A 12713-nucleotide genomic window follows, 5' to 3' on the forward strand; every position below is an offset into this window, starting at 1 on the left:
TGATAAATGGTATCTGAGGTTGTTGTATTTGTATGAATTGAGAAATTGTGGTATTGATGTGCATGAGGAAATTGCTGAAGCAAGAAAGATAATTAAAAAGTGTATGCATGAAAAAGGAAAGAAAATTGTTTTTATGGCAAGATTGGAGAAAATGGAAAAGGATGAGCATTGTAGTAAATATTTTTTTAAGAAAGCTTTTGAAGGAAAGACTGGTTTTGTTAGTGTTTTTGATAAGGTTGAGTGTGAAATTAATGGTACGGATGGTGTTTTGCGTGAAGTTCATGAGTTTTACAGTGAGCTGTATAAAGAAAAAACAAGAGATGTTTTATTGGAAAAGGAGTTGTTGGAAGACATTGAGGTTAAGTTTAAAAATATGATAATGATTTGTTAGAAAGGGATCTAAGTTTGGGTGAGATTGCAGAGGTTGTTAGGAGTTTTAAGAATGAGAAGGTACCTGGTTGTGATGGTTTGCCTGTTGAATTTTATACTTGTTTTTGGAATTTGATTGGGTGGATATGTTGGATGTTTGTAAGTTTGTTTTTAGAATGAATGTTTTGCCTGTTTAAATGAGGAAAGTTTTGATTGTTTTGTTATTTAAAAAAGGTGATAAGAGAGATGTGAGGAATTGGAGGCCGATTACGTTGTTGAATGTTGACTATAAGGTTATTGCAAAGGTGTTGGCAAATAGAATGCGTGGAGTGATTGGTAAGGTTGTGGGTGAAGAGCAAGTGTGTGCTGTTCCTGGGCGTCAGATTTCTGAAAGTTTGTTGTTACTACGTGATGTACTGTGGTATGTGAGGGAGAGGATGAGGTCTGTTGCTGTTGCTGTTGTGGATTTTGAAAAAGCGTATGATAGAGTAGTGCATGATTTTATGTTTCATGTTTTAGAACGTTTAGGTTTTTCTGGTAAGATTATTGGATGGTTTAAATGTTTGTATTTTGATATTGTGAGTCAAATTCAGGGTAATGGTTTTTGACTGAGGAATTTTGTGTTAAATCTGGAGTGCGTCAAGGATGTCCTTTGTCTCCTGTGTTATTTGTATGTGTCATTGAGCCATTGTTAACTAGTTTGAGGAAGGATACATTAGTTAGATGTGTGAGTGTTCCTGTTAGTAATGGAAGGTGTTTAAAAGTGATTGGGTATATGGATGATGTGAGTGTGGTATGTGAGACTCAGGCTGGTTTGAGGAGGGTGAAAACTTTAGTTGAATGTTTTTGTATGGTAAGTGGTTTCAGAGTTAATTGGAATAAGTGTAAAGTTAAAGTTTTTGGTAATGATAGGGAGATTGATGGATGGCCTGTGACTGACGGTGCAATTGAGGTGTTGGGTGTGAAATTTGATGTGAATTTGAAAGGCTTGGAAAGTTGGGAGAATGTTTTTGATAAAGTGAGTAGAAAATTTCAGTTTTGGTCTTTAAGGACTTTATCTTTGGAAGGAAAAATGTTAATTATTAAATCGGTTTTGATCCCTATTATGTTATATTTGGCGTTAGTTTTTCCGCCTCCTGAGAGGATTTTTCGGAGAATTTTGAGAGTGTTGTTTTCTTTTTTCTGGAGTTCTGGTATGGAGCGTTTGAAAAGAGATGTTGTTGTTAAGAGTAAGAATGTTGGTGGTAAGGGTTTTCCAAATGTGGAGAGATTTTTGGCTGTGAAATATGTTAGTAGGTGTGTGGTTCTGAGTGGTAAGGATAGCATGGCTGGTTGTATGGTAAAGTATGCTTGTGGAAATGTTTTAAGACGATATGGGGCGCGATCCGATATACAGCGCAGGTTTGGGCGCAAGCGTGGAAACCTGCACCGCCCGTAGTTTCAGCTCGCAACTCGAGCTATCACATATACGGTGCCGTCAGATGCTAAAGTGCCGTAAGTCTGACAAACTAGCGATGTCCAGAAATCTGCGTAAGTACAAATTTCTGGAGTCGCCAGTGACTTACGGCACTTTAGAAACTGCCGCCGCCTACAAAAACTTACTAAAATATTAAATCACCCTTAACTGTCTAACACGCCTCCCAAAACTAGTCCGACACGTATACCCCTCTATCCGCAATCCCCCCTCTCACTCCTAACAATAAATATATTAACCCCTAAACCGCCGCTCCCGAACCCCGACGCCAGCTACATTAACTATATTACCCCCTAATATAACCCCCCTACACCGCCGCCACATATTTTAACTATATTACCTCCTAATGTGAGCCCCCTACCTCGCCGCCACCTACATTATATGTAATACCCCCTAATCTGACCCCCTTACACCGCCGCCACCTTTATTAAAATTATTAACCCCTAATCTAATCCCCCTACACCGCCGCCACCTACATTAAATGTCTAACCCCCTAATGTGATCCCCCTACACCGCCGCCACCTACATTAAAATTATTACCCCCTAATGTGAGCCCCCTACCCCGCCGCCATCTATATTAAAATTATTACCCCCTAATGTGAGCCCCCTACACCGCCGCCATTTATATTAAAATTATTACCCCCAATGTGAGCCCCCTACATTGCCACCACCTATATTAAAATGATTAGCCCCTAATCTAATCCCCATACACCACCGCCATCTATATTAAAATTATTACCCCCTAATGTGAGTCCCCTACCCCGCCGCCACATATTTTAACTACATTACCCCCTAATCTAATCCCCCTACCCCGCCGCCACCTATATTAAAATGATTAACCCCTAATTCTAATCCCCCTACACCGCTGCCACCTATAATAAATGTATTACCCACTAAAATACTAAAATGTCCCTACCCTAAACTAAATTACAAATAGCCCTGAAAACCCTTAATCTGCGGTACATTGCCCCAAAGTAACCAGCTCTATTACCAGCCCTTAAAAGGGCCTTTTGCGGTACATTGCCCCAAAGTAACCAGCTCTATTACCAGCCCTTAAAAGGGCCTTTTGCGGGGCATTGCCCCAAAGTAACCAGCTCTATTACCAGCCCTTAAAAGGGCCTTTTGCGGGGCATTGCCCCAAAGTAACCAGCTCTATTACCAGCCCTTAAAAGGGCCTTTTGCGGGGCATTGTCCCAAAGTAATCAGCTCTTTTACATGTAATCTAATCCCCCTACACCGCCGCTACCTATATTAAATATATTAACCCTTAATCTGACCGCCTACACCGCCGCCACGTATATTAAATATATTAACCCCTAATCTAATCCCCCTACACCACCGCCACCTATATTAAATATATTAACCCTTAATCTAATCCCCCTACACCACCGCCACCTATATTAACTATATTAACTCTAATTATATTAGGGGTAGGGGGTTAGACATTTAATGTAGGTGGCGGCGGGGTCCGGGAGCGGTGGTTTAGGGGTTAAACACTTTATTAGGGATTGCGGCGGGGGATTGCGGTTGACAGGTAGATAGACATTGCGCATGTGTTAGGTGTTAGGTTTTATTTTGCAGGTAGTTTAGGGAGTTACGGGGCTCCAATACTCAGCGTAAGGCTTACTACGCCTGCATTTTGTAGCAAGGTGAAAATGGAGTAAGATTTCTCCATTTTCGCCACGTAAGTCCTTACGCTGTATATTGGATACCAAACTGCGCTGGTTTGGTATACCTGTCTATGGGCAAAAAAATTACGGCTGAAGGCAGAAATATACGAGTGTAACTTCTAGGTTACGCCGTATATAGGATACCAAATCAGCGCAATATTTGGCGTCGCCGGCTTTTGCGGGCGAAGCTGCATATCGGATCGGGCCCATGGTTTGTTTGAGATAGATAGAAAGAAACTGGTATGTTTTGCTGTTCTGTGGTTTTATGTAAGGGTGGAATGTTGGATTAAAAAATATGGTTTGGAGAATGTTAGTAGGGAGATGTGGTGTGCAAACAGAATGGTGTTGAAAATGTTGGAGAAGAAGGAAGGTCTTGAGTTGATTGGGGGTTTGAATGAAAATGAATGTGTGCTGGTATGGAAAAATGTGTGTAATTAGTATTTGATGAATAGGCAGAAAGATATTAGAGGGATGAGTGTGCATAAGTGTTTTCCAACAAGGGATTTTCAGAGAATGCGTCGTTTAGTGGCTTCAGAAGTGTGTCCAAGAGATGGTTGTTGTCAAAGCGAGAGTGTTATTCATTTGTTTTGGAATTGTGAGTATGCTAGGGATGTTTGGAGAAGTTTGAAAAGGATGATTAAGGGTCTGACTGGAGTGCAGTTTTTTAGTTTTAATATGATGATGTATGATTTGTGTGGAAGTGGTGTGGAAAAGGAGAAAGCAAGATTGATATGGTTATTGGCATTTTGTGTGAAGAAGGTGTTGTGGGATGTGCGTAATATTAAGATTTTTAAGAAAGAGGTAGTTAATGTAGGTAATTGTGTGGGTATGATCCGTGGGAAGTTGTTTTTGTATTTTTCTTTTGATAGGAGGCAATATGGGGAATTAGATTCTGAAGGCATCTGGAAGACAAAGAAGTGGAAGGATTGGATTATTTAGTTTTTAGTTTTTTTTTTGTTTTTGTTTATTTTTCTCCAGTTTGTTTTTGTCTGTATTTGAAATATGTTTAATTTTATTTTGTGTGATTATTTAAGTTTAATGTTTGCATTTTGATTTTTTTCTGATGACAAAAATTTGGGTCAATATTTCTATTTTGTAACAAGAGATATTTTGTTTGCATTTGTTATTATGATTTTATTTTGTATATATGCATATATGATTATTTTTCTAATAAAATAATTATGAAACGTATGTCTGGGGTTTTGCTGTTTCTCTCGCTCAGAGAGGGATTTCCTGGTATTTTGGAGCTGGACTGTACTGTGAAGTCAGGATCAGACTGATATGCTTCAGGAAAGTTCTTCTCTGTGAAAGGCACATGTTGAGCAAAACGAGGTTGCTTCTTGGGTGGTAACTAGCCATAGAACAAGCTGTTACGCTATTGTTTGTTCCCAGGTTGAGCGCTTCTCTCTCTCTTTATTTATGTAAATTATGACAGGAATCCAGACGTGGACCAGTTGCTCAGTGTGCCTAGAGGGATATAGCTGCACCTCACTGACGAGGCCCACAATAGGCCGAAACGTATGTCTGGGGTTTTGCTGTTTCTCTCATTCAGAGAGGGATTGCCTGGTATTTCGGGGCTGGACTGTACTGTGAAGTCAGGATCAGACTGATATGCTTCAGGATAGTTCTCTGTGAAAGGCACATGTTGAGCAAAAAAGAGGCTGCTTCTTGGGTGGTAACTAGCCATAGAACAAGCTATTACGCTATTGTTTGTTCCCAGGTTGAGCGCTTCTCTTTCTTTTTATTTATTTATATATATATATACATACATAGCACTACCACTGTTTGATTTGTTATGCAGAGAAACCAATGTTTGATTTGGTATGGAGCACTTCCTCTGTCTGATTTGCTATGCAGCACTACCACTGTTTGATTTGATATGCAACACTACCACTGCTTGATTTGCTATGCAGCACTACCACTGCTTGATTTTATATGCAGCACTACCACTGTTTGATTTGATATGCAGCACTACCACTGTTTGATTTGCTATTCAGCAATACAACCGTTTGATTTGATATGTAGCACTACCACTGCTTGATTTGCTATGCAGCACTCCCTCTGTCTATTTTGCTATGCAGCACTACCACTGTCTGAAATGCTATGCAGCACAATAACTAAAATAAATAAAATATAGTGCAAAAACACCAGAGGGTGCTAATGGGTACTCAAATGAATATATACTGAATAAAACAAATAATGAATATAATTATCTTAATCCCATAACAAGATTGAATGCAAATAATTAGAATGGAAAGTGGCACCTCATTAGGTAATATATATCACAACAATGTATGAGTCCACAATGTATAACCTGGAACAAACAGTCTGTAGGATCAATAATAAAGTCCAATGTGGTCCTTGCTGACAGCAATGGACTCTCAGTACTCAGCAAACTATTCCATTCTTAAGAAATAGCAGGCAGATCTGTAAAGTGTGAGAACAAACAGAGGCGAACAATGTGGTTAGTTTTTACACACCCCCAAGCAAAGGAAGGGGGAGGGAGCAACTATAGGTTTGGTAATGAGCGGCAATATATAGCCGGTTGAAAAGTTTGTTCAATTATGCCTGAGGAAACGGCCGAGTGAGCCGAAAAACGCGTAGCAAATATTACTCATTCACTTTGTTCATTCACTTGTACTATAAGGATATTTGTTTGTTCAATGATTAAAGGATTTGTTTTTATATCATTGTTTGCAATTCCTTGACAAGTGAGTTATCTCATTACCATTCCGTTGTGGAAGAACCAGTGAGCCTGTCATCATCCGACCGCTGCAGGGAGAGTGTCTATCGGAGAGAGCAAGCTGGTTTGCTCTGACAACCAGTCCGTTCCCACAAGCACATTGGTGTGCTCGGCACAAGTGTGAGTACCCTGGGTATAGAATATTGGAGCTTGTTTGGGCATTATTGCTGTGGATACACACATTGGTCGCCTCTGTTTGTTCTCACACTTTACAGATCTGACTGCTATTTCTGAAGAATGGAATCGTTTGCTGAGTACTGAGAGTCCATCGCTGTCGGCAAGGACCACATTGGACTTTATTATTGATCCTACAGACTGTTTGTTCCAGGTTACACATTGTGGACTCATACATTGTTGTGATATATATTACCTAATGAGGTGCCACTTTCCATTCTAATTATTTGCATTCAATCTTGTTATGGGATTAAGATAATTATATTAATTATTTGTTTTATTCAGTATATATTCATTTGAGTACCCATTAGCGCCCTCTGGTGTTTTTGCACTATATCTTATTTATTTTACTTATACATAGCTCTCTGAGTTTACGGTTGAGAGGAGCAGCTCATATAACTTTTATAGTATTTTTTTATATATTCACTTTTATTAGTATCAGTGTATAAAATTGCATTTTCCTCGCAAGGGGTTTTTCTAATCTGACATACTACTGTGTTAACTATTATTTTATCCATTTTAATCAGCTCATATAATGGCACCAGAGCTGATTCTCAATTGAGTGTTGTTTCAAATTAACTATACATAGTACTAATCGTCCTTTAGTGCCCTCTAGTGATTCAGTCACATTTTTTATGCAGCACAATAACTGTTTGATTTGCTATGCAACACTACCACTTTCTGATTTGCTATGCAGCACTACCACTGTCTGATTCTATCTGAGTTATGATATAAACATTTGGGTCTCATATCCCTTTAACTAGCAATGGGATTGTATGTAATCAGGGAGGGGGGGGCGGCAAAATGTATTCTCGCTTGTGTGGCCAGAAATCCTTGCACCGGCCCTGTTGACACCCCCTTCTAGTGGCCAATTGGCCGCGAATCTGCAGGGGTCGGCGTTGCACCAGTAGTTCACAAGAGCTGCTGGTGCAATGCTGAATGCGGAGAGCGTATTGCTCTCCGCATTCAGCGAGGTCTGTCGGACATGATCCGCAATGTTGGATCATGTCCGACAGGCCTTTCATAAATAGAAAACTGAAAAAGAAAAAACACAAGCGCCCACAAACGGACCTCTAAGGGTAAAAGTTTTATTAACAATTAGCGCAAAAATAAAATGCACGTACAGAATTTAAAATAAATGTAAGCAGTTAGTAATAGTGTCACTGTGTACAGTTCCTCTGCCTGACCGAGTCTCTCTTGAACTTCAAAGCTTCTTCTGTGTTCCTTCCTATAGTCACCTATCCTGTGTACTGACCGCTTATGAGGCTAGTTCACTGTTTAAAGACTGGCTGACTGGCGTTGCCATTTTTTTAGATAAAGGATACAATCAATACTTGTTAAACACAGCATTCAGCCATCCCCAGAAAAATCTGACACCGGCAGGATGAATCAGCTTTTGTGATATGCAGATGGGACGCACAAGGTTGTTCTGCTTCTTAGAAGGGGCCCAGCATGATGCTTACAAACCTTGTGCAATGCCAGCCAGCCAGTCTTCAAACAGTGAACTAGCCTCATAAGCTGTCCATACACCGGATAGGTGACTATAGGAAGGATCACAGTAGGAGCTTTGAAGTTCAGGAGAGACTCGGTCAGGCAGAGGAACTGTACCCGGTGACACTATTACTAACTGCTTACACTGAACTTCAATCCTATTGGCTGATTGCATCAACCAATAGGATTTTTTCTACCTTAATTCTAATTGGCTGATAGAATTCTATCAGCCAATCGGAATCTAAGGGACGCCATCTTGGATGACATCACTTAAAGGTACCTTCATTCAGTTTTAGTCATCGGATGAAGAGAATGCTCTGCGTCGGATGTCTTGAAGATGGACCCGCTCCGTGCCGGATGGATGAAGATAGAAGATGCCGTCTGGATGAAGACTTCTGCCCGTCTGGAGGACCACTTTGCCCAGATTGGATGAAGACTTCTCCCGGCTTCGTTGAGGACTTCGGCCTGGCTTGGATGAAGACTTCTCCCAGTAAGTCGATCTTCAGGGGGTTAGTGTTAGGTTTTTTTAAGGGTGTATTGGGTGGATTTTATTTTTAGGTTAGGGACTTTGGGCTTCAATAGAGCTAACTGACCTTTTAAGGGCAATGCCCATACAAATGCCCTTTTCAGGGCAATGGGGAGCTTAGTTTTTTTTAGACAGTATTTTATTTGGGGGGTTGGTTGTGTGGGTGGTGGGTTTTACTGTTGGAGGGTTGTTTGTATTTTTTTTTACAAGTCAAAGAGCTGATTACTTTGGGGAAATGCCCCGCAAAAGGCCCTTTTAAGGGCTATTGGTAGTTTAGTTTAGGCTAAGGTTTTTTTTATTTTGGGGGGGATTTTTTTATTTTAATAGGGCTATTAGATTAGGTGTAATTAGTTTAAATATCTGTAATTTGTTTATTATTTTCTGTAATTTAGTGGGGTTTTTTTTGTACTTTAGCTAATTTAATTTAATTTAGGTAATTGTAGTTAATTTATTTAATTTATTTAATTATAGTGTAGTGTTAGGTGTTAGTGTAACTTAGGTTAGGTTTTATTTTACAGGTACTTTTGTATTTATTTTAGCTAGGTAGTTATTAAATAGTTACTAACTATTTAATAACTATTCTACCTAGTTAAAATAAATACAAGCTTGCCTGTAAAATAAAAATAAACCCTAAGATACCTACAATGTAACTATTAGTTATATTGTAGCTAGCTTAGGGTTTATTTTACAGGTAGGTATTTAGTTTTAAATAGGAATAATTTAGTTAATGATAGTAATATTTATTTAGATTTATTGTAATTATATTTAAGTTAGTGGGTGTTAGGGTTAGACTTAGGTTTAGGGGTTAATATAGTGGCGGTGACGTTGGAGGCGGCAGATTAGGGGTTTATAAATGTAGGTAGGTTGCGGCAACATTGGGGGTGGCAGATTAGGGGTTAATAAATAGTATGTAGGTGTCAGCAATGTTGGGGGCAGCAGATTAGGGGTTAATACATATAATGTAGGTGGCGGAGGTGTCTGGAGCGGCAGATTAGGAGTTAATAAGTATAATGTAGATGTCGGCAATGTCGGGGGCGGCAGATTAGGGGTTAATAAGTGTAAGATTAGGGGTGTTTAGACTCGGGGTTCATGTTAGGGTGTTAGGTGTAGACATAACTTTTATTTCCCCATAGGAATCAATGGGGCTGCGTTAAGGAGTTTTACGCTGCTTTTTTTGCAGGTGTTGGTAGATTTTTTCTCAGCCGGCTTTCCCCGTTGATTCCTATAGGGAAATCGTGCATGAGCACGTACGACCAGCTCACCGCTGACTTAAGCAGCGCTGGTATTGGAGTGCGGTAATGAGCAAAATTATGCTCAACACTCACTTCTTGTCTTTTAATGACGGGTTTCTGAAAACTCGTAATACCAGCGCTGCATGTAGGTGAGCGGTGAGGGAAAGCTGCTCGTTAGCACCGCATAGCCTCTAACGCAAAACTCGTAATCTGGGCCTCAATCCTCCATCTGATGGAGGATTGATGATCTGACCTGTGGAAGCTGGCCAGCTCCATCTCTACTTTACTGAACTTTCTAACGCATATCGCTGTAAACTACTGAATTATCACCGGAGTGACTCTAACAGTGAGGAGTTCAGTTGGATATCAATATTGTATACAAATAAATCCTGTCTTTTTGAAGTCCTGAGAATTGGGAATATTCTATCGAGACCCCATTTGAAAAATATTCACTGGTAACCTGATCGGGTGATTGGCGGAGGAGAGGCATCACGTGAACGCTTCACGTCACAGCTAGAGCTAACGGCTGATTGAGGAAACGCCAACACTTGGAGAAGTGGTAACCCGGTCGGGGAAAGGTATTTTAAAATATTGGTCTATTTACCTTTCGGATTCTGGTGAGTTTTTATACATCTGTTTGGGGCTTTATAAGAAGACCATACAAAACGGAACCAACTGTTATAATAACACAAGCCAGAAATTATTTTGTTACAAAAAAATGACTTATTGTGTTTACTCTGAAGCTTGTTAATTGAGGGACACAAGGCTCTGACTATCATTGGAAAAAGTGTTTTTATACAGATTTGCACTGCACACTCCTAACTTTTGAGAACGTTAACTTGAAATGTATCAATTTTATTAATATATTGTTGCTATATTTAATCTGTATGAAGTATTCATTTTAACCCAGTTCTTTGTATCAGATTATAGGAAGTTTTATTTATTTATTTACAAGGTGCACCTTATTAAATTATTTTTTAGTTATATACATTGTATTATTCTAAGCATATAATAAAATATTATTGTTCAATTAAATATATATTTATATTTCTTATATTCTATACCAGTAAAATTGTGGTCATTGTTTTTTGCATGTGGTTTACATATATACGGTAGAGCTTTCCTAGCGCACTCTAATCCATAGTATATTCATTTTGTATTAGTGTGAGACCTTGGGAAAATCACACAACTAGAGTTGCAATATCTACCTTTGGGGTTCTCCCTGTTTTTGAGTTTATGGGTGTTAGTGTACTTTGTAACACTTTAGTTATGAGTTTTGTGAAACATTTTTGTTACACAAAATCCATAACTACTGCTCTCAGATGGATGAATCGTGTAGGTATAGGCTGTAACGCAAGCATTTTAGCCTCACCGCATAACCTGTAACACCGGCGCTATGGAAATCCCATGCAAAAACTTCATTTTTTTTAGTTCAGAACTGACTGCATTACAGGCTAAAATGCTTGCGGTATAGCTATACCAACACGACTCGTAATATGCGTTCCTGGCCATTACACTGAAATTGCCATTTTTTCAGAGTTAAAAGCTGTAACACAAAACTCGTAATCTAGGTGAGTGTGTGCACAGTCTTTTTATATTTACACTTTTTAAGTCACCAGCTTCTACTGAGCATGTACAAGAATTCACAGAATAAGCGTATATGCATTTGTGATTGGTTGATGGCTGTCACATGACAAAGGGGGATTGGAAATAGACATAACTTTAAAATTAGTCAGAAAAAAAAAATCTACTTATTTGAAGTTCAGACTACGTGCTAATTGAATTGTCTTTTTATTGTGTATTTGCTGATTATGCAAATCTACTTTATTTACTGGTCCTTTAAGTGTATTACTTACTAAGTTACAAACAGCTAGATTACAAATTGAGCGTTATGACTCAAATTGTAGCGTTATGGGCCATAACGCATCATTTTTCCTAACGCAGCCATTACAAGTTTCAAAAAACCTCCGTAGAACAACAAAAATCGCCATGTACGCACAAATCCATAAGGCTATTCAAGACCAGTAGTTATTGATATAACGCAACCAAAAACATTCAAGAATCACTTCAAAAATATTATACAAAGTACACTTACACTCATACAAACACTGTACAATAAATCATTTTTTATTTTTTTTAACACAAAAATATAACGGATCAAAGATACGAGATCTCAGGTGTTAGAAAAAAAATGCACACTAACCCATTTTACATTGACTTACAAAGACATACATGAACATACTCTCATTTAGCTACATCTACGTTCAAATATCATCACATATATACAGAATTGAATACATACAATTTAAAGCAGATTACATACACAACATTTTTTGTAAATATGAAATTATTACGATTTCAGGTACTTTTTCACAGAATGACATGACGTCACTCACTTTGCGCTCAACAGGAGTGTTGGAGTTTTTTTTATTTCAATTGCTATCCTCCATTGACTTCAATGGGGAATACATGCTTGTGCACGCGACCGGCCCCTTTCCGTAACGCATTAAATATTTTTCTCTTTTTAAACTCGTAATGGCAGTGTTATAGTTGTTGCACGAATTTATTCATTCTTGCGTAGGTCCCGCAATGACAAATAGATCACAAAATATACTATTTGCCACTGGAGTTATGTGTTTTTCATGTGTGAACATCAGTACAACATCAAAATCTTTTATGAAATTACATTACATCAACTATAAATCACTATCAATTGTATCATCACCAATACGAAATCAGTTTCAAGAATTAACACATATTTAAACGGACATAAAAAAAAACTTTTTTAGATTTCATTATTCAGAAACAGTAGGCAATTTTAAACAGTTGTCTAATTTACGTTTATTATATTATTTGATTTATTCTCTTCATATGCTTTGATGAACAGCATATCTAGATAGGCTCAGCAGATGATGATTGGTGGCCGCACATAGATGCCTTCTGTGATTGCCTCACCCATGTGCATTGCTATTTATTTAACAAACCATATATAAATAATGAACAGATTTACATCATAGAAGTACATTGGAAGGTT

The sequence above is a fragment of the Bombina bombina genome, chromosome 10 (genome assembly GCF_027579735.1).
Source record: "Bombina bombina isolate aBomBom1 chromosome 10, aBomBom1.pri, whole genome shotgun sequence".
NCBI lineage: Eukaryota > Metazoa > Chordata > Amphibia > Anura > Bombinatoridae > Bombina > Bombina bombina.